The sequence below is a fragment of the Rhinichthys klamathensis genome, unplaced genomic scaffold (assembly GCF_029890125.1).
Source record: "Rhinichthys klamathensis goyatoka isolate OS25496 unplaced genomic scaffold, OSU_Roscu_1.1 h1tg000144l_1, whole genome shotgun sequence".
NCBI classification, from domain to species: Eukaryota; Metazoa; Chordata; class Actinopteri; order Cypriniformes; family Leuciscidae; genus Rhinichthys; species Rhinichthys klamathensis.
In genome coordinates this window covers 80,802-107,145 of record NW_026606679.1, presented here as the reverse complement: position 1 = coordinate 107,145, position 26,344 = coordinate 80,802, and the positions used below count along the sequence as shown (strand labels likewise).

At 38.2% G+C, this 26,344-nt stretch overlaps 1 long non-coding RNA gene across 1 annotated transcript; it reads right to left on the bottom strand.

Moving 5' to 3' along the window:
- Window positions 1-24,787: 24,787 nt before the first annotated feature.
- On the bottom strand, window positions 24,788-25,433 carry LOC130090413 (uncharacterized). Its single transcript, XR_008807699.1, has 2 exons — window positions 25,303-25,433; window positions 24,788-25,190 (listed from the first exon to the last, which is right to left on the bottom strand). It is a non-coding gene; the product is annotated as an uncharacterized LOC130090413 (long non-coding RNA).
- Between the last annotated feature and the right edge of the window lie 911 nt (window positions 25,434-26,344).

Below are 26,344 nucleotides of genomic sequence, written 5' to 3'. Positions count from 1 at the left end.
CGCTGGGGCGGCCAGCTTTTTCAGGTTTGGCTCCTCAGCAAAAAACTAGTGTGCAATCATAACAGCTGCTGTTAAATACCCGCGCTGACGAGGACGCGCAGCTGATGCAAATGATTGCATGCCAATGTGCATTGGCTTGTTTTAGTTTCACTCGAAGTAGATTGGCCTCTCTAGCGAGATTCCTATTGGTCAGTCTGACCTACGTCTCCGTTCCCTCCCTCAGGGAACGAGGGTTACCATATGTAACCGAGACGTTTCTGACGCACTGCACGTGTTTGAGTCTGTCGACAACGGGACAAATGGAAGCGTAGAGGAAAGTTCGCTTTGAGGCGTCCTGTTTATTTCTGTGGAGACTTCAGAGGGAAACCACCATCAAGAACAAGTGGATGGGTTATTTTTAATGGTGTCATGGACCACGTCAAAGGATTATATGTTTGTTCGGAGAATTTGACAGCCGATTGTTTTGTAAATGAGGCACAGTGTAATGGAGAGTTCGCAAAGAAACTTTTTTTTGAGAGATGAAGCAGCCGACTGTATTGAATCTGACAGCAGCTGCGTCACAAACTGTAAGCAAATGATTTCATAATACTTTGTCTGTAAATTATGGTTTTATATGGATAATGTTTTCAAAACACTTTACTCATGTGCAATAGCGAGTGAAACTGTCATCTATGCAATGACGTTGGCCAATCATAACAGTCGCCATTTACTGACAAGCTTTAAAGGAGCCACCCCTTAAAAACAGATCATTTCAGACAGAGGGTCAGAATGAGGGTTGAAAATAGTCATTTCCCCACATATATAAGTTTACCACACATAACTTTATTAACATATTGACATCATAAGTAAAGCTTAAGGAGCATATTAAAATAAAAATAAAAACGTGTCATGACTAGTGTTGCTTTCGTCAACGAAAATTATGACTAAATGTCGTCGTCAACGAACCTTTATCACGTGACGAAAACGAGACGAGACGCAACGTAAATGCTGGTCATGTGACGATGACTATAATTAAATGTATAATGCATTTTCGTTGACCAAAAGGAGACGAGACGAAATGTTAAAGGAACACTCCGACTTTTTGTGACTTTAGCCTATTCACCTTATCCCCCAGAGTTAGATAAGTCCATACATACCTTTTTCATCTCCGCATAGCTGCCAACTCTCACGCATTGGCCGTGAGACACCCGCATTTGATTGGTTTCACACGCTCACACGCCACACTCCCGATTTCTCACGCTGAAGTGTCAACCCGGGCGGTCAAATGCCTGGAAGATGAGTTTATCTATATATCTACCTGTTGAGCCACTCGTGATCGACTAGTTATACCGCAAATTCGTTAAAAATCTCCCGTTATCTAGAGCGAGCGTGCATGCGAGACAGAGATTGTGCTCCAAACCGCGTAGAGCGAGCGAGAGACCTTGCGCGAGCGAGACCGCCCCCCCACCCCCCCCCCCCCCCGTCAACAAATCTCACTCGTCTCTACCCCCCCCCCCCCCGTCAACAAATCTCAATCGTCTCTACCCCCCCTTCCCCCCCCCCCCCCCCGTCAACAAATCTCAGGCCGAGCAAAACTCAAAAGTTGGCAGGTATGTCTCCGTGCGTGCGTCTGTTTGACGCACCCACCGCTAGCCTAGCTTAGCACAAAGACTGGATGTAAATGGTTGCAGCTAGCATACTAATCCAAATAAGTGACAAAATAACGCAAACATTTTCCTATTTACATGTTGTGATTTGTATAGTCACATAGTGTACAAAAAACAAAGTCACATGAGACACAGACATATTTTAACCGTATAAATACTGGGAACTATATTCTCTGAAGGCGAAGCACTGCTACTTGGGCGGAGTGATAACCGCAGCACCTGAGACGCGCTCTCTGCTCCTCACCACGGCTGCTGCGGGTGCTGCTCAGGTGCTGCGGTTATCACTCCGCCCAAGTAGCAGTGCTTCGCCTTCAGAGAATATAGTTCCCAGTATTTATACGGTTGGTTAAAATATGTCTGTGTCTCATGTGACTTTGTTTTTTGTACACTATGTGACTATACAAATCACAACATGTAAATAGGAAAATGTTTGCGTTATTTTGTCACTTATTTGGATTAGTATGCTAAAAGAAAATTTTGGTTTCGTCTATACTACTAGGTAAGGTACTTATACTACTGTATATTGACTAGGTTAAATAGAATTGCATTACTAAAAAGAGACTAAAATACAATTTGCATTGACTAAAACTAAACTATGTCTTTCGTCGACTAAAACTAGACTAAAATGTCATCAGTTTTCGTCGACTAAAACTAGACTAGACTAAAAAGAGTATGAACGTGACTAAAACTAATAAAAAATAAAATGACAGCTTGACACAAAGACTAGACTAAAACTAAATGAAAACAGGCTGCCAAAATCAACACATGACCCCTTTAATTTGTTTTTATACTGATCCCAATTTTTGCACACTACTTTACAGTATATGTTGATAAAATCACCGGAAAGCAGTGTAGAGATATCATACCCTGAAGCATTGTGTACGTTGTTAATTAAACTCACTTCATAGTTTGAGAGGCCATGTAGATCTACAGGAAATCCCTAGGCACTCACCTCGTTGTGAGACGCCACCATGGTTGTTGCCAAATGAGGCTCAACTCCAGAGTCCTGCTGTATTCCCAGGTAAACCGGTCCCGGATTTAGTTGAACAACCCGAGCAGCAGCAAGATAAGCAAAAAGCCATGAGTCTTTCCAGTAGACGCAATGCTGTCTAGCGGTCTGTTTGCATATCACAGCGCATCCATGATCGAAAACAGATGAATAAATTGCATAATGGCCGAGTAAGTTTTGATGAAAAAAGATGGATACACTGTAAAAAAAAATCCCGTTGTTTTTACGGAAAAAAACTGGCAGCTGTGGTTACCAGAACTTTACCGTCAAAAATACGGTATCAACGTTTTTGGTTTTACAGACTTAACTTAAAATTTACAGTAAATAAACCGCAATTCATTATCTGATATAATGATCATTTACCAACCTATTGAAGTATTAATATCTGTTTTGCACCATTGTAATACACTTACAAACCAACAATCATCACAGCAGAGATGAGAGTCAAATGATAAAACAAAGCTCATCACAAGCAATCTTCCACAAGAAAGTTAATACTATTATATTGAAGCTGCACAGTGTTATTTGCACAAACATTAAACACCATCATGGTAACACACATGACATTTTAAAAATGCAATAAACATTAATTTAACAACATTAAATGTAACATGAAACCCTAATGTACATAACTGATTAGAAAAGAACTAAGAAAACTAAGAAGAAACATTGTTAATTCAACAAAAATAAATCAAATGTGAAGTGTCATGCAGGGAATTGTGGGAATGTCAATTTATGGTCTTTCACTGTAAATTATACAATGAGTTGTTCTTTTCACTTTCAAAAACTGTATTTTACAGTAAAATTACATTAAATGTACCGTTAGATCTATCACAGTTATTTACCGTATATAGTAAGGAAACTTTCTGTTAACCAATTAACAGTTTTGCATTGTAGCATTTCTTTTACCGTTAAAATCACGATAATTTTTTACAGTGTAGATACCGGGAGAGGATCAAAACTTAGACATTTGTTTTCCCTGCCCAACGTGATAGTTGCTTGCGTTCCTGAAGCACAGCTGATCTGTGTAAAGAGTTCTGGAAACAATGCGTAGTAGTGTGAAAAACACACCACAAAGTGTAGACTCGTTTAGCTCTACTTATAAAATTTGATATGGCCTCTGACAAGTATGCATTTAAGCAAAAAAAAACAAAAAACGGGCAATAGTTGTAGAAACAGTGGAGTTGCAGCACCTGCCAAGATGCGACGCCACACCGCCGTCGTGTTGCGTTTAAAACCGACGCTAAAGGCTAGAATGCACTACAAGACTGTCCAGTTTTTCCTCTGTAACCATTTACAAAGTCAGCAAGTTTATGATGCGTAGTATTTTAAAACCTGTTTAGATGGTAAAAGTCATGTAATGTATTCCAGCCTTAAGTTACACCACAGAAACGGTCCAAAAATACAGGCGTTTCAGATTTTTCCATCATGGTCAAACAAATCCGTGGGACCTCATAGTGGGAGTCGTGCAGGGGCCCGGGGGCCGCCTGAGGGGTCTGGGGCAGAAGGCGATTCACATTCACCGCTAGGTGTTTTATCAAGGCATGCTTCAGTTGCTTTATTGCTGACTTTGGAATAGAAAGCCAAACATGAGTGAAGGAAATCGCTAGGGGACGAGTTTAATGAAGGAATGGGAGGGAGGACAGGAAAACATGTCACTATCGGTAAGTTTTGAAGAGTGCTAAAGTGGATGGTGAAGGGATGGGAAATGTGTTTGGGGAAACTCCTCTAGAGTTCAAAGCGAGGAGCTTACAAAGCCCTGTCCTATATGACAAGATGAACTCAGGACGGCACAACCTGCGACAAGTCTTACGGCTTCATCCGCTGGTCTGATTTAATCTAAGGACAGATGAGATACGGCAATGCGCCATATGTATCGGTCACGAAGCACATAATCTCAAAAAGCCCTGGGATCAAGTTTAATCTGTCATAAAACACAATTTTAGCAAGAAAACACCTAACTCTCGACATATTTGGCGTGTTAGGCGAAGCATCACAGTGAAGATTTAACTCCTCCAGCATATTCAGTCGCAAACATTAAGGGTGAGGAGACATAATGCTCAGTCCATTTGCTTAATATATGTTTTATGTTGTGGTGTAGAACGTTACAAGGATCAGCAGTTGTTATACAGCATTAAGCTTCCTTTCCTTTGCTCTGATCTCTCTGGATTATATGAGATTACGGGATTTCATATTTAAAATCACAGCCGAAGTTTCCGTAAATCCAGTATAAGAGATTCCGGAGAACAAAAGACACAATGAGACACCCTGAGATTTGATAATCACCTGTCCTGGGAATTTATGCAACATGCAATTGCAAACATCGCAATTTAAGGCACGCGTGTATATTTGTATGATAATAGAGAGATTCTTGCTTTGATGTGACAGGCATGAATTTTAATGTCGTTGCAATTGTATATGGATGTATTTCGGAGAGGAATGACAAGAAAAAGCAGATAATCTTGATGATGACGAGCTGCACACTCATTATCACAATAATGTGAAATTAGATCCAGATGCACAATCTCAGTTTTGAAAGAGTTGACCTTTGTTATTGTTCCCATCATGACTGTGGTTCACATCAACTCGAATCAACTCTTAGTGAGAATGTAAAGAGCTCCTAAAGGGACACGGTGATGGACAAATATGAAATGGGAGGAAAAAAAATACATTTCAGTGCTTTTTGCGTCCACTCACAAAAGTTTTGCATTCTCCCGAGAAACTTTGCATTTGCTCGCAAAACTGGTCTTATGGTCTTTGCGAGCGTGAACTTGGGTGAACGCAAAAGCAATGACATCATTTTTTCTTCCCATTTCATCCATGTCCCTTTGGGGCTCCGTAAGAATGTGCGTCGTTGATGCAAATCGCTTTCATTTTGAACAGACCTTAAAATTGCACAAACTGTAAACACATAAATTTACTTATTTTTACCCATCTTAAATTGAGTCATTCCTGTGAATGCATTAGCTATATTTCATGTCCCCGTAATATACCATTCCAGCCCAGTCTCACACCCAAGGCGTCATCTAACTGACGCTTTTGACCATGTTTGGCCATGCGTCAATATGCCGACGCACAGGGTACCCCTTGAGCGTCAATATGAGACGCGCCTCCTAGTGGTCTAATCCTAACCCTACCCCAGACCTAAACCTACCCATAACGGAAGCGTCATCTAACTGACGCTAAAGGGTGCGCGGCATTTGATGACGCCCGAGGATGAGCGTCTCATGTTGACGTTTGGGGGGTGGTGTGTGCGTCGGCATGTTGACGCATGGTCAGAAGCGTCAGTTAGATGACGCCTTGGGATGAGACTGTGTTGACCATTCAAAAGTGTGCGGTCGGTATAAGATTTGTTAATGTTTTTGAAAGTCTCTGCATTTATTTGATCAAAATACAGTAATAACAGTAATATTGTGAATAACTGTTCTACACTGTAAAACAAATATATGATCAATAAGTTATGGCAACGTGTTTTACATTGCTTGTTTTACAAGTTATACAAGATTCAACTCATTTTTCTAAGTCAGTTTAATGTAATTTAAGTTGAAATGACTTAAACATCCAAGTTAATTGTACTTTAATTTAAGGCAGCACTTGTTTTTACAGTATATATTTTAAAATGTAATTTATTCCTGTGATCAAAGCTGAATTTTCAGCATCATTACTCCAGTCTTCAGTGTCACATGATCCTTCAGAAATCATTCTAATATGCTGATTTGATGCTCAAGAAATATGTATTATTATTATGAAGTTGAAAACAGATGTTCTGCTTAATGTTTGAGGAAACTTCATTTTTTTTATGAATAAAAAAAGCTCCAAAGGAAAGGATATATTTGAAAATAGAAAACAATATTAATGTAAACCTTTGATCATTAAATGTGTCCTTTCTGAATAAAAGTATTGCTTTCTTTAAAACAAACAAACAAAAAAACTATTGTAGGCCTACGTCTTTGTGATTCTTAATATTTTACCCATTACACAATTTTCAAAGATGGAAATGTTAGAAAGTTTAGTTTTTCCACAATGTCACAATTAAGTGAACATGGAGTGAATGTTGTATCATTTTACTTTATTGGCTTTTGGATGTTTATTTTTTTATTTTTTTTATCTCTAACTAGCAATAACAACTTTATTAACAACAATTTACTAAGAAAAATTCTTAATTTTCTATGAACAAAATGATAATTTTGTAATAGTGTTTTAACTGGTAATGATTGTTGTTTAGTCTGTGGTGTTTTATTATCAGGTTGTTTGTTCCACTCATTAAGTTCGGTAAAATATATGAACATTTCAAAAGATTATTTTTAAGATATCAAAATGATCATGTAAACTAACTCTCAATCACAAAGCAATGGCTAACTTGTTATTATCATTCTGCCAGGCATCTGGTTTAATTTCTTCCTATCAATGTATTTAAAATGAAAGTTATACAGGTGAAACTCTAAAAATTAGAATATCGTGCAAAAGTTCATTTATTTCAGTAATTCAACTTAAGGTGAAGCTAATATATTATATAGACTCATTACATGCAAAGTGAGATATTTCAAGTCTTTATTTGTTATAATTTTGATGATTATGGCTCACAGCTATGAAAACCTTTTCACAATATTCTAATTTTGACTTTGGGGTTTTCAAAAGCTGTAAGCCATAATCATCAAAATGATAACAAATAAAGGCTTGAAATATCTCACTTTGCATGTAATGAGTCTATAATATATTAGTTTTACCTTTTAAGTTGAATTACTGAAATAAATTAACCTTTGCACGATGTTCTAATTTTTCGAGTTTCACCTGTATTTAATAAAGCCTGTATACGCTTTTATTGAAATACTTCCTTAAATTAGAACAAGAGTTCAGAAAGCACTGCATTACACGAATGACCCATATAAAGATCAGAACGCAATATTCTATTCTATTAGCATTACGTAGTGTTGTTGTGCTGCCATTAAGAGCACCAGTGGCCCTTTCGACAGATGGTTCATGTTCATAAGAGGATAGATTCACACGTTTATCCCGTTTCATTTCCATACACAGCCTGCGTGCGCACATGCTAAAAGCCTTTCAGGACGGTTTGATGTGAAAGCCTAAAATCACGAGGTTATGTGTCTCAAATCCTTTCTGTGAAGGCAAATTCGTATTTGGGTCAAGATTTCGTTGCAACTCTCTCTTTCACACTCCATTTCATTGTCTATTTTGCTCTTTCTTGCTCCCGCCCCCCCATTCCTCATTCTCTATCCTCTCTCATCCGAGAACACAAGAGGACATGTTAACCTCTACTGTATAGTCAAAAAGAGAGGAATATTAAGGGTGAGCTGCTACATGTTTAGTGCTGATTGGTGGGTGTAAGCACAGTTTACGCAGGGGCTCGTTGCTTCTCCAAACTGCCCGCTGACCGGCCAATTGACCTTGGAAATATGGATAAGATGGAAAGACCTGACCGTGAAGCACTTTAGAAGATCATTTTCATAATCAGCACATCAGCAAATGCCCTACAGCCCAACACACTGCACTTTTGGGAGGCCGGCCATCTTAGACACCACATGAATAATATGATAAAGCCTTAAATATGTGGAATGAAATTAATAGGTTTTTTTTCTTCTGTTTTTCGTTTGGTAATGTTGAAGAAGGGCATTTTGTCTAGTGTGCTTGATTATGCGATCTATGCCAGTGGGTCATGACTGTAAAATGGGTTTACGGTCTGTTCGGATCATGCATAGTTAGGATTTAGCATTATAAAAGGCTTAGGAACTTTTACAGTGCCCCTATTATTTCAGATATTGCATTTCATGTAGTGTGTAAAATATTGTATTTTTGATCAAATAAATGCAGCCTTTGTGAGCAGAAGAGACTTTCAAAAACGTTTTAAAATTACATAAATTTATTTCTATGTTCATTTTTTGGGTAACCCGTCACAAAAAGGTTTCATTTGTTATCTGTTTACTTTAGTGAGACTCGCGCTTAGGACTGCGCATGCGCATTAGCTTGGTTTTTTGTCATGATTCGACAGTTTAGAAACAAAATTCATGAGACAGTCGTTGTCAGATTTCATTGGTGATTTCAAATATGAAATGTAATCATAAGCTTGGCGAAAAGTTTTGGAAAATGTTTTGTTTTCCCGTTCAAAGAGATAGGAGCTGTACTTGAATGCCCGAGAGTGAAATGACTTGTCTTAAAGGGACTTTGCTCGTGAGTCCTCGTGTGACTGTCTATGCTACGAGGCATCATTTTTCTGTGTGCGGATGAGGTACAAACCTGCATTACGTCGATGGAAGACATCACCATGGTTACAAAAGTTGTTTCCGTTCTACAGTTTGGAGGTGAGAATGGAAAGGGAACATCCTTTGCACCTCTAACTTAGCTGGAGGGAGGCATGCAGCTACGGTAAATTGTTAAATGTCTGAAGATCGATATTCCTTGTCCGCTTGCCTCCTCGCTGATGGGTAGAAATGCTCTCAGCTTTCATTAGGAATGTCAGCAAACCAGAGATCTGACCTACATGCAGCCAGAGGTCAAACTGGCGCCCACTCGCGTAAGTTACACAATGCCGACTGAAAACGAAATAGAATGAAATATTTTGAGGCTTGTGCTGTATGACAGGCGTTTATCTTTCAGTGGCTATTAACTTCTTTTAGTCCAAAACATCCATAAGACTTGATGTGACCGGTAACATTTGTAATGCAAAATGTTCATATTTTTAAATAAGTGTTTGTCTAGAATAGATCTTTCTAATGGACTGAGGTCAGCGCCCTTTGCTGGACTTCAACACGCACATAGAGATACTGAGCGCCATCTAGTGGTGTGAAACAACAAGTCTGAACCCAGATCACTCACTCTCAGAAACATCCTGCACTATAAAATATACAGATTCCAAAAGGAGGTTTTTGTAGCGATGACTTTAAAGATTTTTCAAAATTTCAGTCCTGAATATTTGGAGCGTAAATCATCCCACGTAATTTTTGCGCTGTTAATTTTCCACCTGATGGATTTTAATTTCACCTGACAAATGATGAAACAAAAACAAAATCGTTTTAGACTTATCATAGGCTCTTTTGACTCAAGCTAACAAAACCACCCCAAGACAACCCAGAAAAAAAACATGGAAACCGCTTAGCAACAAATTAAAAATCACTCAGAACCACATAGCTATGCCCAGGTAACCACAGGCAAACATTTTCATCAGAAAAAAATAGTTTATAATAATAACTAATAAGTAACAAGACTGGTATTAACCATTAAAAAAAAAGCCCAAATAGCATTATGCATAAAAAAAAGCATTCTTAAGCACATGGACCACCCCCATACCTAAAAAAAGACATTTATTTATACTAATAACGACAGTAAATAAATAAACAAACAAACTTAAATTAATTATTTAAAAAAAAAACATAAAATGGCCTAATTTTACTAAAATAAAAAGTATTCTAAAGCATGCAGATTCCTCAAAACATAATTTATAACAATAACTATACTGGATGAATAAAGAAATAAATAAACTGGTATTAAGTATTAAAAAAACATACAAATGCCCAAATTTATTCAAATAAAAAAGCATTGTAAAGCATACAGATTCCGCCCAAATAATTTTATTATAAAAATTAATTTTTATAAAAAATAAAGTGCATAATTAAATAAACAAACAAGCTGTTTTAAAAATGTACATAAAAATGTCAAAATTTTATTAAAATCAAAAAGCATTTGAAAGCATGCATTTCTCAACAAAAAAGAAAGAGAGAAATAATTATATTTATAATATGAACAAAACAAAAATGACCTAGACTGGTATTAAGTACTTAAAAAGCACTCTAAAGCGTACAGATTCCCCCAAACTTTCATTTATAATAACTAAACTGGTATTAAGTATTAAAAAAGATATAAACTGTCCAAATTTTATATATATAAAAAAAAGCATTCTAAAGCATACAGACTGCCATGCTCTAACCTGTTAAGATTTAATTTTCATTAATAGTTTTCGCATGAATCAATAACAGCTGTAGCTGCCTAACTCTTATCCTGTTAGAGACAGATCTGTGGTTTCCTGCAGTCCTCCAGATCCGTCATATCCCAGAAACGCCGTCTGTGTCCTCCCTCCGGAGCTCGCTTTCAGTCTGGGACGTTTCTGCATCCATCATACGTGACAAGCGCAGCCAGACTGTTGGAAAACACACTAAACATGTTGCTTCACCAGAACAGGCTGCTGGGAAAGAAAGATCATGTGACCTGTAAACATGTAAGCTCTCGATAAACTGTTTAGCTCTTTCCAGACCATAGAAATGGACATAAAAAAAAAAGAAAAACGAAATATAGAAACGTGATTTAATATAGTGTAAACTAGGAATGTTCTGGGTTTAAAAACAGCGAAGCTTTATTACCAGCATTACATTTGGACTCATCCTTCATGTTTCTAATATTCTGGCTATACTTTTCAAAACTCTGTTTACCAGAGTGTAATATCTTGCAGAAAACAGTTCTTTTAAATGCGTATTTTTATAAACTGATGTTTCTTTTCTTCTTCTGGGAATCAAATGAATAGCATTTATATGAAATATAAATCTTTTGTAACATTATTATTGTCTTCATTCTTAATGCATCCTTACTAAATGTATTATAAAATAAAAGAATGTTTCTTTCAACAAAAAAAAAAATCATACTGACTTTTGAACGGTAGTGTATGTATGTTATCATAGAGCTTAAGTTCTACTGAACCTACAAAGAATCCCTTAATATAAATGATGTGAAGGAAAAGCTGTGATCTCATTTGGGCGAACGACAGACCGCAGATCTCCAGTAACGTCTGCCCACGTCTCTCTTCCTGCAGGAAAGCTGCTATCACGTTTGATAATGGACCATTTAACGGCTTTCTCCAGGTAATGAGGCAGATGACTCAACTTCCTGATAATACAAAGAGCAGTCTGGGAGCGAGACACACTGAGAGAGAACCAGACAGTGAGGTAAGCAAATACACCTACCTTTCTGCCAGTGCAAAACTTGATGCTTGGATGTTTTTGGTGGTTACTAGGTTGTCCTGGTTGGTTGCTAGGTAGTCAGAAGTCGAAAAGAGCCCACCCTCAAATCTCTATAATATTCTGGTATCTAGACACCATGTGGGAAAATCTGGTGACACTGGTTAGTTGTGTTTTTGGTACATGGCTGATTTCTAGATTGTCTACTCTACACTATTAAAGGTGAACTAAGTAACTTTTTTACCTTAACCGAACAGCTTTGGAGTCATTGTAATGTTTATATTACTGATTTCGTGTTGAATGGTGGTCGTCTCGCACCCCCCTGGTGCCTGTGAGCCGCAAAACCACCCTTGCAACTTTGGGCCGGCGGGCCGCCTGCCTCAGCGTTAGGAAGTGTGATATCAGGTCTCGCGAGGTAACGAATTGCTTTACGGCAAAAAACAGATCTGATAAAATTCTGATAAAATGAGCATCAAACAGAAATAACCCGGCGCCGTATACATGTGGTGTTCGAGGCGCACATACAATACAGACTGCCGACAGTTAAACAGGGCGCGCAGCTCTTAAAGGGGCCATACCTTATTTCCACTCGTTACAGCGTCCATCCTACTGAACAGGTACCGGTGTACAGGGGGAGGGGATCCGGCCGTGAGTGCGAGCCATCTCTGCGTGAGTGCTATTCACGACAGTACAAGTGCTCCACAGCGACTCTAGGGGTCGCTGTTTGACAAAAACGGAATTCCTACTTAGTGCTGCTTTAAACATCAAGGTTCAAAAAGGGGGTTTTGCAGTGATGCATAGAATAACCATTTTTTGTATTCCAAAAAAACATTCAGTGAACTGTTCTTAAAGGGATAGTTCACCCAAAAAATACAATTATTTCATCATTTACTCACCCTCAATTTGTTCTTGTATGAGTTTCTTTCTTTTGTTAAACACAAAAGAAGATATTTTGAAGAATGTCGGTAACCAAAGAGTTGATGGGCCCCATTGACTTCCATAGTAGAAATAAAATACTATGGAAGCCAATGGCTACTGTCAACTGTCTGGTTACCAACATTCTTCAAAATATCTTCTTTTTGAAGAAAGAAACTCGGGTTTGGAACAACACGAGGGTGAGTAAATGATGACAGCATTTTTATTTTTGGGTGAACTATCCCTTTAAAAAGAACCATTTTAAGTGTGAAGGACACTTTAAAACTTTTTTCACTCCATAGAACCTTTTGTGGAATAGAATTGGAATTGAATAGAATTGGTTCCATTTTCTTGGAACTATAGATGCCAGTAAAGTTTCTTGATTTGAAATTGTAAAGCTCGTCCAACAGAAGTGTTCAACAGAAGAAAGAACAACTTGAAGGTGAGTAAATAAAGAAGAATGTTCATTTTTTGGTGACCTATCCCTTTAAACAAGCTGTATAATTTGATGTATTTTGTGCCGAAAGTTTTCAAATCTCTAACCTTTCAGCATGAGCAAAAATAATAGTGATTCTTGCCTTTGCAAACACCACTCATCAACACTTCTTTTTAACATTGTAACAGTGCCCATAAGACAGGCGCATCTGCAAAGCACAGATGGCCACATTCATAGTTGATAAGTGTACATCTTCAGCTGTCTCCAAAGAACAAGCCCTTAAAAACTGAAGAGCATGGCAGAAAGCATCGCAACTTTCATGAGGATGTGTGCTGTGATGGACACTTGATTTTTTTTTTTCAACTGGCTTTAGTTTCTCGTCAAACTTCTGTCTTGTTGGTGTTTGAAGTGTCAAGCTCTTGTGAGCGTGCAAATTGAAGAGTAGCTTTGTGTGAAGGAATGTCAGGGAACAGAATGTGTTTTTTATTAAGTCATGTCGTACTTGCAGAAAACATCTTGTCAAAAATATTTTGAACCTTTTGCTGTGTAACATTTATTCAAAGGAATAGGAACTTGAACATTCTGTCATTATTTACTCACCTTCATGTTATTTCACACCCATTTTCTTTCTTCTGAAGAACATACAACTTAGCGAGATGCCGATGCTACTTTTTTCTTGCATAGAAAGTGAATGGTGAATACTTAATTGTGATATGTATATATTCAAATGACAAAACAAGGACAAAATGTGCAAATATTCAAATCACATGAATGAGATTTGTGAGCTAAGAGGAGATTGTCATAACAGCCTAAATTTCAATTTTTCAAGCTTATCATATGGATTTGTAAGACTTGGAAAATACACTGCCGTTAAAAGGTTTGAGGTCAGTACGTTTTTTATGTATTTGAAAGAAATCATTACTTTTAATCGGCAAGGAGACATTAATTTAATCAAAAGTGACGGTAAAGACATTTATGATGTTAAAATAAATGCTGTTCTTTTGAACTTTCTATTCAAAGAATACTGAAAAGTGTGTATGGAAGTAAAATAATGTCAAATGTTTTTGAAATAAAAAGCCTGTTGAATTGCACTACTTGAAAAAAATAGGCATTGCATTAACCATGCTTGCATTTTTATGCATTGTATTTTTAGGGCTTGCATTTTTATGGGCTGAAATTCAACATGGTTGAATATTTAAGCTGTGAATATTTCAATTAAAAACATTTCAAACACATTTTCATTATTAAAAATGCAATAATCCATATTCACCATTCATATTTCATTTCCAAAATATTCAAACTGTTTAAAAATACAACCAATAATATTCAACAGGCAATTTTCGGTCCATTTTATTTCGCTTTGCAAATTCGCTTCCACAAATTCAGTGGTTCAAATTCGACAGTAAATTCAACATTGACGTCCAGGAACTGCAGGAAAAGCAGAAGATTGCCGAGCATAATCTCCATCTGCTGTTAGTCGACCTCACCAGCAGGGGGTGCAAAAGCGCTTGTTGTTGACGAAGACATTCATTCATAAAATGGAAATGATTATCTGTGACAGTATATGCGGAAAAGATGATAAACACACAAAAGCTGTGTTTATGTTTCATTCAATAACTTCATTGTTTCTTTCCCTGTGTATTCTACATGTCATCAGCTTTCTCTACCATGAACAGGATTATAATCGGTTTCCCTCAATACCTCATACTCAAGGATTCCCTTTCCGTTGGGACAAAACGCTTAACACATACAGTGTCATGAAAGACCAATCTTGCACCTTATTGGGGATGTAGGCTGTAGGCTACTATATAGGCTACAGGCAAGAAGATGGACTCAGATAATAAACTTTACGCGCAAAGTTTCATGCTGAGCGTTTCGTGATATACTGGCATAAAATCAACACTTGATCAATTAATACTAACACTTTCTATTCTATTCTCTCTCTCTCTCTCTCTCTCTCTCTCTCTCTCTCTCTATATATATATATATATATATATATATAAAGTCCTAAAATGCCTACGTGTATTGCATTAGCTTAAACTGGGATCATAGCACTTGCATATTGTTGTCCTCCTATTGTTAGTTTAACTGTAATCGCTTTGGATAAAAGCGTCTGCTAAATGACTAAATGTAAAATTGGCTTGACATTGGACATTCGCACATTTAGGGACCGTCTCTAAAGTTGCATACAACATTGGCAAGTACGTTTCTAACTTCAATCGCAAACTTACATTTATTTGAATAAATATCAAAATCCAAAGGGTGCGCATTATGCCTGACACTACATGAACACTTACAGTTGGTTTTATGACTGTAAGTCGTTCTATTCAAATGCTATTGAAGTTAGAAACGTGTATACCAAAGTCGTAGACACTTTAGAGACGGTCCCTAAATGTCCGAATGTCCAACATCAAGCCAACTTAATGCCAGTCTATCACTGGGAAACGCTTAGCTGTGCGCGTTATTCTGAGTCCTTCTGCTTGCCTGTGAGTTTGGACTTTTACATCACTAGTCCATTAAGCTACGTTAAGCGTATATGTCCAGCAGGGGAATCCTGAAGTATTGAGGGAAACCCTAATAGCCTGCATGCAGCACATCGCCACAATATAAAGTTAAGGCAACTAAACAACCAAGAGAAATATATGTCAACCTCAAAAATGTAACATTGGATCTGTATATCCACATCGGGGAATAAAATTATGATCTCGTTCACGGTAGAGAAATATGCATGTAGGCTACACAGGAAAAGTAACCGTGAAGGCACCGAATTTAACAAAAACAGCCGTCATAATAATCACAAATAAACTTACATTGCTGTAAATGAGTTTTATGAATGAATGACTTGCTCTAATTTTGCTGGTCTTCGTCAACAACAATCGCTTTTGCACCCCCTGCTGGTGAGGTCGACTAACAGCAGATGGAGATTATGCTCGGCAATCTTCTGCTTTTCCTGCAGTTCCTGGACGTCAATGTTGAATTTACTGTCGAATTTGAACCACTGAATTTGTGGAAGCGAATTTGCAAAGCGAAATAAAATGGACCGAAAATTGCCTGTTGAATATTATTGGTTGTATTTTTAAACAGTTTGAATATTTTGGAAATGAAATATGAATGGTGAATATGGATTATTGAATTTTTAATAATGAAAACGTGTTTGAAATGTTTTTAATTGAAATATTTACAGCTTAAATATTCAACCATGTTGAATTTCAGCCCATAAAAATGCAAGCCCTAAAAATACAATGCATAAAAATGCAAGCATGGTTAATGCAATGCCTATTTTTTTTCAAGTAGTGCAATTCAACAGGCTTTTTATTTCAAAAACATTTGACATTATTTTACTTCCATAAAAGTGTATTTCCACAAAAATATTAATCAGCACAACTGTTTTAATAATAAGAAATGTTTCTTGAGCAGCAAATCATCATATTAGAATGATTTCTGAAGGATCATGTGACACTGAAGACTGAAGGAATGATGCTAAAAATTCAGCTTTGATCACAGGAATAAATTACATTTTATAATATATTCAACAAGTAAGGACTTTTTTTAATGGTTATAATATTTCACAATTTTACTTTGATTTTTTATTAAATAAATGTAGCCTTGGTGAGCATAAGAGACGACTTTCACAAATATAAAAAATCTTACTGACCCCAAATTTAGAACAGTTAGTGCTTTCTCTCTTTTTTTCGTGTTTTGCGGTCCTTACATTTACTTTCATTGTATGGATAAAAACGCTATACACATTCTGCCTAAAATCTTCTCTGAAGCAACATAACGTTGAGTGAATGATAGCTAAATATTAAGCTTAGTCTGTCTGCCTATAAGGGGTTGAATGACTTCAGATTTTTTCAAGTTGACATCGATGTGATTAAAGTCGAGTCGACGTTGACTAGTCGCTGATGACGTCATTAATGAACAAAAAAGCCTGAACCTCGAGCTGAGACTCGAACGCGGGTTACCTTGTGCACAGTTATGGCAAATGACACAGCGCTCCTGCATAACAGATTATTTTATCAGTTATTTTGTCTTTGGGTCGTTATATTTCTCACAGATTTTTGCTCGTTCTAAATCAGATACAGAGAAGCTGGCACAGTAAAGATTACATATAAATGCATTACAGAGAGCGATTGCGTGTGAAACAAGTATACCTGGCTGGCAGCGTCTCTCTACTAATAGTGAAGCTGTGGGTTTTAGTTACTAAGAAATATATGCTAGAACGTTTCAGTTTCTAAGCTATTTTATTGATAAATCACAGAACAGTTGACAATACATTTCTCCGGTATGTTTTAGCTTACCTCAAGGGCATCCAAGATGTAGGTGTCTTTGTTTCCGCAGTAGTTTCAATTTTGATATTTTTAGGTCAAACCGTTCTTGTCTGTCAGTCATATAATGCAGGTCTATGGTCACCACCTCAAAGAGCATACACAGAGAAGTCCAGATTAAACATGATTTAATGACTCGTAAATGTAAGTACACATTGATGGCCTAAGACACGAAACGAGCGGTTTGTGTGAGAAAACGAACAGTATTTATATCGTTTTTACCTCTTGTAACCTCTGTGCAAGTGCCGGAAAGCGCCGGAAGTGATCTCTCGTGCATGTACGTCACTCATTGTTTACACAGAACAGAGATTGTAGGTAAGACGGCTAATTAAAATGGTACTAATTTGCGCTTATCCGGGATGTTTAAACCGTCGTAAAATAAAACTATAAAAAAAATAAAACAATTGTACGAGTGACATACATGCGCGAGAGATCACTTCCGGAAAAGACCGAAGCGCCCGCGCCCGCGCCCTCAGATCACTTGGACGTGGCTGTGTTTGCAAGAGTGTGTACATCAATGTGTACTTACATTTACGAGTCATTAAATCATGTTTAATTTGGACTTCTCTGTACATGCTCTTTGAGGTGGTGACCATAGACCTGCATTATACAGTATGACTGACAGACAAGAACGGTTTGACCTAAAAATATCAAAATTGAAACTACTGCGGAAACAAAGACACCTACATCTTGGATGCCCTTGAGGTAAGCTAAAACATATCAAAAATTAATTTCAAAGTGAACTATCCCTTTAAGGTCGACTAGTCTGTGCAACCCCTGTGCAATAAAACTGTTTTATTGTGATTTTTGACCTTATTTGTCTGGTTAGACCTGTGCCGTAAGACAAGCTCTAATGTCTCCGGGATCCTGAGCCATTTGAAATGCTTATGCTGATATGGCTGTAACCGCTAATACCAACTGGCAGCAGTGCACCTTCTTTTCCACAAAAACCTATCATACAGTAAGAAATGCTTCTTGCTTCTTTTGTCCTGTTTAATCTGGCTATCGTTCTCCCATTGGTGTCATGTGCTCTGAGACCTGTGAGAGGCCGCTACTGTCCGTGTAGTCTGAATTTATAGCATGCTAATTACTCCTTACGGAGTTCTCGCTTATTGACAATGGCTTCCTCGAAAATGCTCGTCGGGGGACTAATAATGAACAGATGCTTCCCACACTGCAGCGCAAACTAATGAATACTCTTTCAGTCAGGGCCTGTGATGGATTTAATGACAAAAATCATTTTCGCCCACAGTCCACATGAAAAACGGACCGAAATAAGCAGAATTGCATTGGTCCCAGAGCACTTGAAATCCGCATGACCCGGATCAAACGCCGGTGGTAAATGGGGTTCGTTGTCTTTGTTTCATTTCATTTTGTGTTTGTTTTCGCTTGATAAGTGATGAATGAAAAGCTTTATTGTATCAGTGCGTATCTCAATGGCTGCCATCTGTCTGAGGGCCCCGTTCGTATGCCGTTGTGGGAGGAAGCGGCTTTATTGATTCGATTCTGAGCTGAGTCTCCTTGCAGGCTATGCCAAATCTTTGAGTTAAATGACAAACAGGCTGAGAGAAAAGAGAAATGACTCTTCTAAACGTGCGCCAGGTCGTGAATGTATTTCCTAAGGACATCCCTCGCAGCCAGGGGAGTCACATTTTGGCAGGCTTTGATTGGTTTGATGGTTTCGGCATCCTCAAGAAGGGTTGTTTCACAACATGCAAGACCTTTAAGAGGATTTACAGTGTTTTGCGCCTGGAGCCTTCGGGCTTTGTCTCATTAATACCTGGGAATCTCTCTGGATTTGTTGTGGGATGAAATGAATGTTGCATATTTACTGTCGTGCTTTGAAATGTGTAATCCTCCTTCAATTCAAGGTCAAGTTATTGAGATCTGCACTTCATTATTAAACTCTAATCTGTATTTAACAAGTGATATGGTTAACATGCTAAGAGCTATTAAACACGTCTGTGATTACAGTGTCTAGTTACAAATATAGAGGGCAGATAATATAGATTAAAGCAATAAACCACTCATTAAATGGATTTTACTCTTCTTATGCAAACTGAGCGCCTAAATCCTTCCCAGTGGCGCATAATCACCATAAAACATTGGCATTGAGTTGCCTGTTTGCTACAAGTAATGTAGTTTAAATGGTCCCTTTGCATATTGATTCTGATTGGTCAATACAGCCCATCTGTTGTATACTATGCTGCTACATTTTTTAAATATGATGTTGTTTGTGGATATTGTCAGGTCACTGCACAATTTCAATAAGAACAATAAACAAAGAAAGAAGAATACTATTTATTGTAATACTTCATTTGATCATAATATAATGTAATATTTCTTAATGTACACAGAATATATACTTATTTATATATTTGGGCATAAGCTACTACAAGGGACACATACAGTAATTAAAGCAAACATAGAAAAAACATCAGAATATCATTGGCACAAATGTGAAAAATACATACTGGATGAAAAACTAACTCAAATAAACACATTACAGTCTCACAGTGAATACATTTTCATCTGTTTTCACATTCATGGCTTAATACACAGATCTGGATGAAAACACAAACGTATGCTGGAAATAAATAGCTCTGAATGAAGAAGCGCTTACCCAACATTTACCCAGACGAGCTGCCTCTTTATAAAAACACACACACACACACACACACTCCTAAATATTTGACTTTTTTGTGTCATAGAGATCCATCACCATGATGTTTGAATTAAAGACAGAGGAAGGTGCAACTTTGTAAAAGGAAAGATGATTCAAGTCATGGAATATTGTTTGTATCCCATTTAACTTCCCTTGTGTGACATATTTCAGCAGGATGTTCAACGAGAAAAAGGCAGGACTTCATCTAATGGGAATTGATTAGATCGTGAAATGTCGTAACTACAGCATCTAGACCCAAAAAGCATCTTCATCCATGGATAGATAGATATTCATAAGTGTCTTCTGATCAAATATATTAAGCACAAATATATTATTGTACATATTTTGTCATAAGTTTATATATTAATTAGATACACATACTTGTAATATATATATATATACACTCACCGGCCACTTTATTAGGTACACCTGTCCAACTGCTCGTTAACACTTAATTTCTAAGCAGCCAATCACATGGCGGCAACTCAGTGCATTTAGGCATGTAGACATGGTCAAGACAATCTCCTGCAGTTCAAACCGAGCATCAGTATGGGGAAGAAAGTTGATTTGAGTGACTTTGAACGTGGCATGATTGTTGGTGCCAGAAGGGCTGGTCTGAGTATTTCAGAAACTGCTAATCTACTGGGATTTTCACGCACAACCATCTCTAGGGTTTACAGAGAATGGTCCGAAAAAGAAAAAACATCCAGTGAGCGGCAGTTCTGTGGGCGGAAATGCCTTGTTGATGCCAGAGGTCAGAGGAGAATGGCCAGACTGGTTCGAGCTGATAGAAGGGCAACAGTGACTGAAATAACCACTCGTTACAACCGAGGTATGCAGCAAAGCATTTGTGAAGCCACAACACGCACAACCTTGAGGCGGATGGGCTACAACAGCAGAAGACTCCACCGGGTACCACTCATCTCCACTACAAATAGGAAAAAGAGGCTACAATTTGCAAGAGCTCACCAAAATTGAACAGTTGAAGACTGGAAAAATGTTGCCTGGTCTGATGAGTCTCGATTTCTGTTGAGACATTCAGATGTTAGAGTCAGAATTTGGCGTAAACAGAATGAGAACATGGAACCATCATGCCTTGTTACCACTGTGCAGGCTGGTGGTGGTGGTGTAATGGTGTGGGGGATGTTTTCCTGGCACACTTTAGGCCCCTTAGTGCCAATTGGGCATCGTTTAAATGCCACGGCCTACCTGAGCATTGTTTCTGACCATGTCCATCCCTTTATGGCCACCATGTACCCATCCTCTGATGGCTACTTCCACCATGTCACAAAGCTCTAATCATTTCAAATTGGTTTCTTGAACATGACAATGAGTTCACTGTACTAAAATGGCCTCCACAGTCACCAGATCTCAACCCAATAGAGCATCTTTGGGATGTGGTGGAACGGGAGATTCGCATCATGGATGTGCAGCCGACAAATCTGCGGCAACTGTGTGATGCCATCATGTCAATATGGACCAAACTCCCTGAGGAATGCTTCCAGCACCTTGTTGAATCTATGCCACGAAGAATTGAGGCAGTTCTGAAGGCAAAAGGGGGTCCAACCCGTTACTAGCATGGGGTACCTAATAAAGTGGCCGGTGAGTGTACAGTAGGAATATTTTATGATATATATATATATATATATATATATATATATATATATATATATACACTCACCTAAAGGATTATTAGGAACACCTGTTCATTTTCTCATTAATGCAATTATCTAATCAACCAATCACATGGCAGTTGCTTCAATGCATTTAGGGGTGTTGTCCTGGTCAAGACAATCTCCTGAACTCCAAACTGAATGTCAGAGTGGGAAAGAAAGGTGATTTAAGATATTTTGAGCGTGGCATGGTTGTTGGTGCAAGACGGGCCGGTCTGAGTATTTCACAATCTGCTCAGTTACTGGGATTTTCACGCACAACCATTTCTAGGGTTTACAAAGAATGGTGTGAAAAGGGAAAAACATCCAGTATGCGGCAGTCCTGTGGGCGAAAATGCCTTGTTGATGCTAGAGGTCAGAGGAGAATGGGCCGACTGATTCAAGCTGATAGAAGAGCAACTTTGGCTGAAATAACCACTCGTTACAACCGAGGTATGCAGCAAAGCATTTGTGAAGCCACAACACGCACAACCTTGAGGCGGATGGGCTACAACAGCAGAAGACCCCACCGGGTACCACTTATCTCCACTACAAATAGGAAAAAGAGGCTACAATTTGCAAGAGCCCACCAAAATTGGACAGTTGAAGACTGGAAAAATGTTGCCTGATCTGATGAATCTCGATTTCTGTTGAGACATTCAGATGGTAGAGTCAGAATTTGGCGTAAACAGAATGAGAACATGGATCCATCATGCCTTGTTACCACTGTGCAGGCTGGTGGTGGTGGTGTAATGGTGTGGGGGATGTTTTCTTGGCACACTTTAGGCCCCTTAGTGCCAATTGGGCATCGTTCAAATGCCACGGCCTACCTGAGCATTGTTTCTGACCATGTCCATCCCTTTATGGCCACCACGTACCCATCCTCTGATGGCTACTTCCAGCAGGATAATACACCATGTCGCAAAGCTCGAATCATTTCAAATTGGTTTCTTGAACATGACAATGAGTTCACTGTACTAAAATGGCCCCCACAGTCACCAGATCTCAACCCAATAGAGCATCTTTGGGATGTGGTGGAACGGGAGCTTCGTGCCCTGGATGTGCATCCCACAAATCTCCATTAACTGCAAGATGCTATCCTATCAATATGGGCCAACATTTCTAAAGAATGCTTTCAGCACCTTGTTGAATCAATGCCACGTAGAATTAAGGCAGTTCTGAAGGCGAAAGGGGGTCAAACACAGTATTAGTATGGTGTTCCTTTAGGTGAGTGTATAGATAGTGTATCACACCAATTTCCTGCTTCAATAAGAAATGTCAACACTTTCTTTTGTACTTTCTTGTCGATAACACTTAATTGAACGTGTTATAATAATTATAGGTTATTAAAGGGTTCAACTGCTTCAAGGGGATTTTCAAGGGGAATACGTTTTTACAGCACGTATTTAACACACACATGCTTTTGCCCTTGGTCAGTGTTCACACTCCAGATTAGCTCTATTTCCGTAATTAATATGCTTGACTTGTGTGAGCAAACTCTTCCATCAGCCCACATTAGCATGGCAAACAAACAAACAAGCACACTAAGACCCCAGTGCAGCAGAGCATGATGGGTAATGGGGCGTTATGCCTGACGGCTCCTTCAGCGGTAACAGAAGCAGTCGAGTCACGTGACACACCCGTGTACTAAGAGGCGGAGTTAAATTAGTGTCAATCACCATGAAAGTGTATTTACCGACTAATCAAGCGTCAGTCAGACAACGTGTACATAAAAGCTCAGCGGAGACAGAAAGGGCATCTTGTAAGTCTGCTGACACTGCGGCGCTGATCTAAACCCAATCGCACGGTGCTGACAGCGGCTGAATGAGACCCAGAACTCATGGAAAACGAGAGCTAAAGATGCTGAACGAGGTGAAAAACTGAGGTGTGGCTGCAGAGAGATGTGTGTAAGTGTTACCCTTGAGGAGCAGACAGATGAAGAACAGCCTTTATGGGGAAAACTAAGAACGTGCATCGTTACGATCCCTCCAAGAGATCAAACCGAGGTCATTCCAGTCAGATACAATCAAATAAATAAGATACGCTGCTCTGGGGGAGTACAGTGGTGAAACAGACCAAGAACCCAAAACACTCTGATGCTTAACACAACGACATGGCAATTGAAACCGCTTCACCCATCTCACGACTACCAGACACTCAAAACTGCTAACAGAACATGTTTTCACACACTATACAATACATAAAACAAACACAACAGGGCCGCAACTAGCATAAACACTAAGACACTTTCTCTTGATTTTTCAATCAGCAAATCTTAAGGGAAACAATAAAGGTTAATGTAAAAAAATATCGGTGCTGAAAAGAAAGGTGTGGAAGCTTTAGGTGCACTACCGTTCAGAAGAATAGTTTTTTTTTTTAAAGAAATAAATACTTTTTATTAATTCAGCATAGATGCATTGAATTGATCAAAAGTGGCTGTAAAGACATTTATGATGTTACTAAAGATTTCTATTATGAATATATACTGTTCTTTTGAACTTTATATTCATCAAAGAATCCTGGGGGAAAATGTATTACGGTTTCTGCAAAAATATTAAGCAGCACAACTGTTTGGAACATTGCTAATAATATGAAATGTTTCTTGAGCAGCAAATCAGCATATTAGACTGATTTCTGAAGGATCATGTGACTCTGAAGACTGGAGTAATGATGCTGAAAATTCAGCTTTGATCACAGGAATAAATTACAGACTTCTTACCAACCCTAAACTTCTGAACGGTAGCTTTAAACCTTTCCATACAATCAAAGCCTTTTCTTAGAGACGTTATTTCTGTGGTAAGTGTAGGGTAAAGGAGGCTAAAGATGATAGGATGGATGTAAAAAAAAAGGAAAATAAACGACCACACATTTTAGTATGCAAGAAAGAAAACCAATTACAATTCAAGTATGCAAGTTTCGCGCTGTCCTGCCTTGCAAAATCTATAAGTAAAGCATGAAAGTATTCCGTTAATGTTCGGAAGAGTATGTCACAAAAGCATGACATAAGGAAATACATTTTCTGTTGAGTGTGATGGCAAAACCTCTTTCATATGCATTTTAGCCCATCCAATCCTGAATATGTAGTCATCCATGAAGTATAAAGAAAATAGTTATGAATGCTCGTTCAAACAGTTAAACTGCAGCAAAGTTATTTAAAAATGTCTTACAAGAATGTATCATTTTAAAATCAGCTTTATAATGACTGGGTTTTTTCTTCTTCATGTTTTTATAGGGCTATGTTGTCATTTCTGGAGTTTGACACCCCAACACTCCTTTGTTGTTCCATGGAAGAAAGAAGAACTCTTGATTTGGAATGACATGAATGGTGTGTAAATGATGACAGAAGTGAACTAACCATTTGAAATGAATCAACAAAACACTGACATGACAGAAAAAGTTGAGAAATACTCACTTTGTGATAGTTAAGGCTGGAATGGTAAACACATTCAGATCATGAGCTCTTTTCGCCAAATGAATACTGTTACAGGGGAATGTGTTCCATCACGATACATAAAAGAATGGATTTGGCTTATTTCACAGTGAGATTCTCACTTCACAACATGACAGTCGAAACACAAACTATAAAAGAATGAGAACATGAAAACACTGAAGCGTTCTCATAACGCGAGACTTAAACGCCAAGTGAATGACTGAATTGACTCTTCAAGTATTAAAGTCCAGTGATATCTACCTCTTCAAGTTACAAACGGCGCAGCAGATTTACGTTCGGTGTCTGGAGGGAATGAAGAACCAATGCTGTTGTTACAAAACCAGCTACACACTGAATTTACATTCAAATGATTAACTCCAGTGATTATTCAATGTTAAAGGGTTAGTTCACCCAAAAATGAAAACTCTGTCAGTAATTACTCTCCCTCATGTCGTTCCAACCCCGTAAGACTTTCGTTCATCTTCGGAACACAAATTAAGATATTTTTGATTAAATCTGAGAGCTGGATCACTCCTCCATAGGCTTCTTAAGGGATCGAAACTGGCCGGCCCAAAAGTTATGAAAGACATCGTTAAAATAGTCCGAGTGACTACAGTGGCTCAACCTTAAGTTTATCAAGTGACGAGAATACTTTTTGTGCGCAAAAAAACAAACAAAAATAATGACTTTATTCAACTATTCATTTTCTTCTCTGTACGGCCGTGATATTTCACGTAGTGAAACTGCGCAAAGCTTCTAGGTTGTACGTCACGCATCACACACATGACCAGCGTCGGCCAATAGTGAGCCTACGTGTGACGTACAACCCAGAAGCTTTGCGCAGTTTCACTACGTGAAATATCACGGCCGCACAGAGAAGGAAATGATTAGTTGAATAAAGTCGTTATTTTTGTTTGTTTTTTTGCAAACAAAAAATATACTCGTCGCTTGATAAACTTAAGATTGGGCCACTGTAGTCACTCGGACTATTTTAACGATGTCTTTCATAACTTTTGGGTCGGCCAGTTTCGATCCCTTAAGAAGCCTATGGAGGAGTGATCAAGCTCTCAGATTTAATAAAAAATATATTAATTTGTGTTCCGAAGATGAACGAAAGTCTTACGGGGTTGGAACAACATGAGGGTGAGTAATTACTGACAGAATTTTCATTTTTGGGTGAACTAACCCTTTAAGTTACTACGTCGAAGCTTCATTAAGGCGTGTAGGCCTTCCGCTATTTGCTTAGTATAGTGTTCTTTCTGTACAAATTTTACATACATGTATTCAGATTCATGTTCTGAAT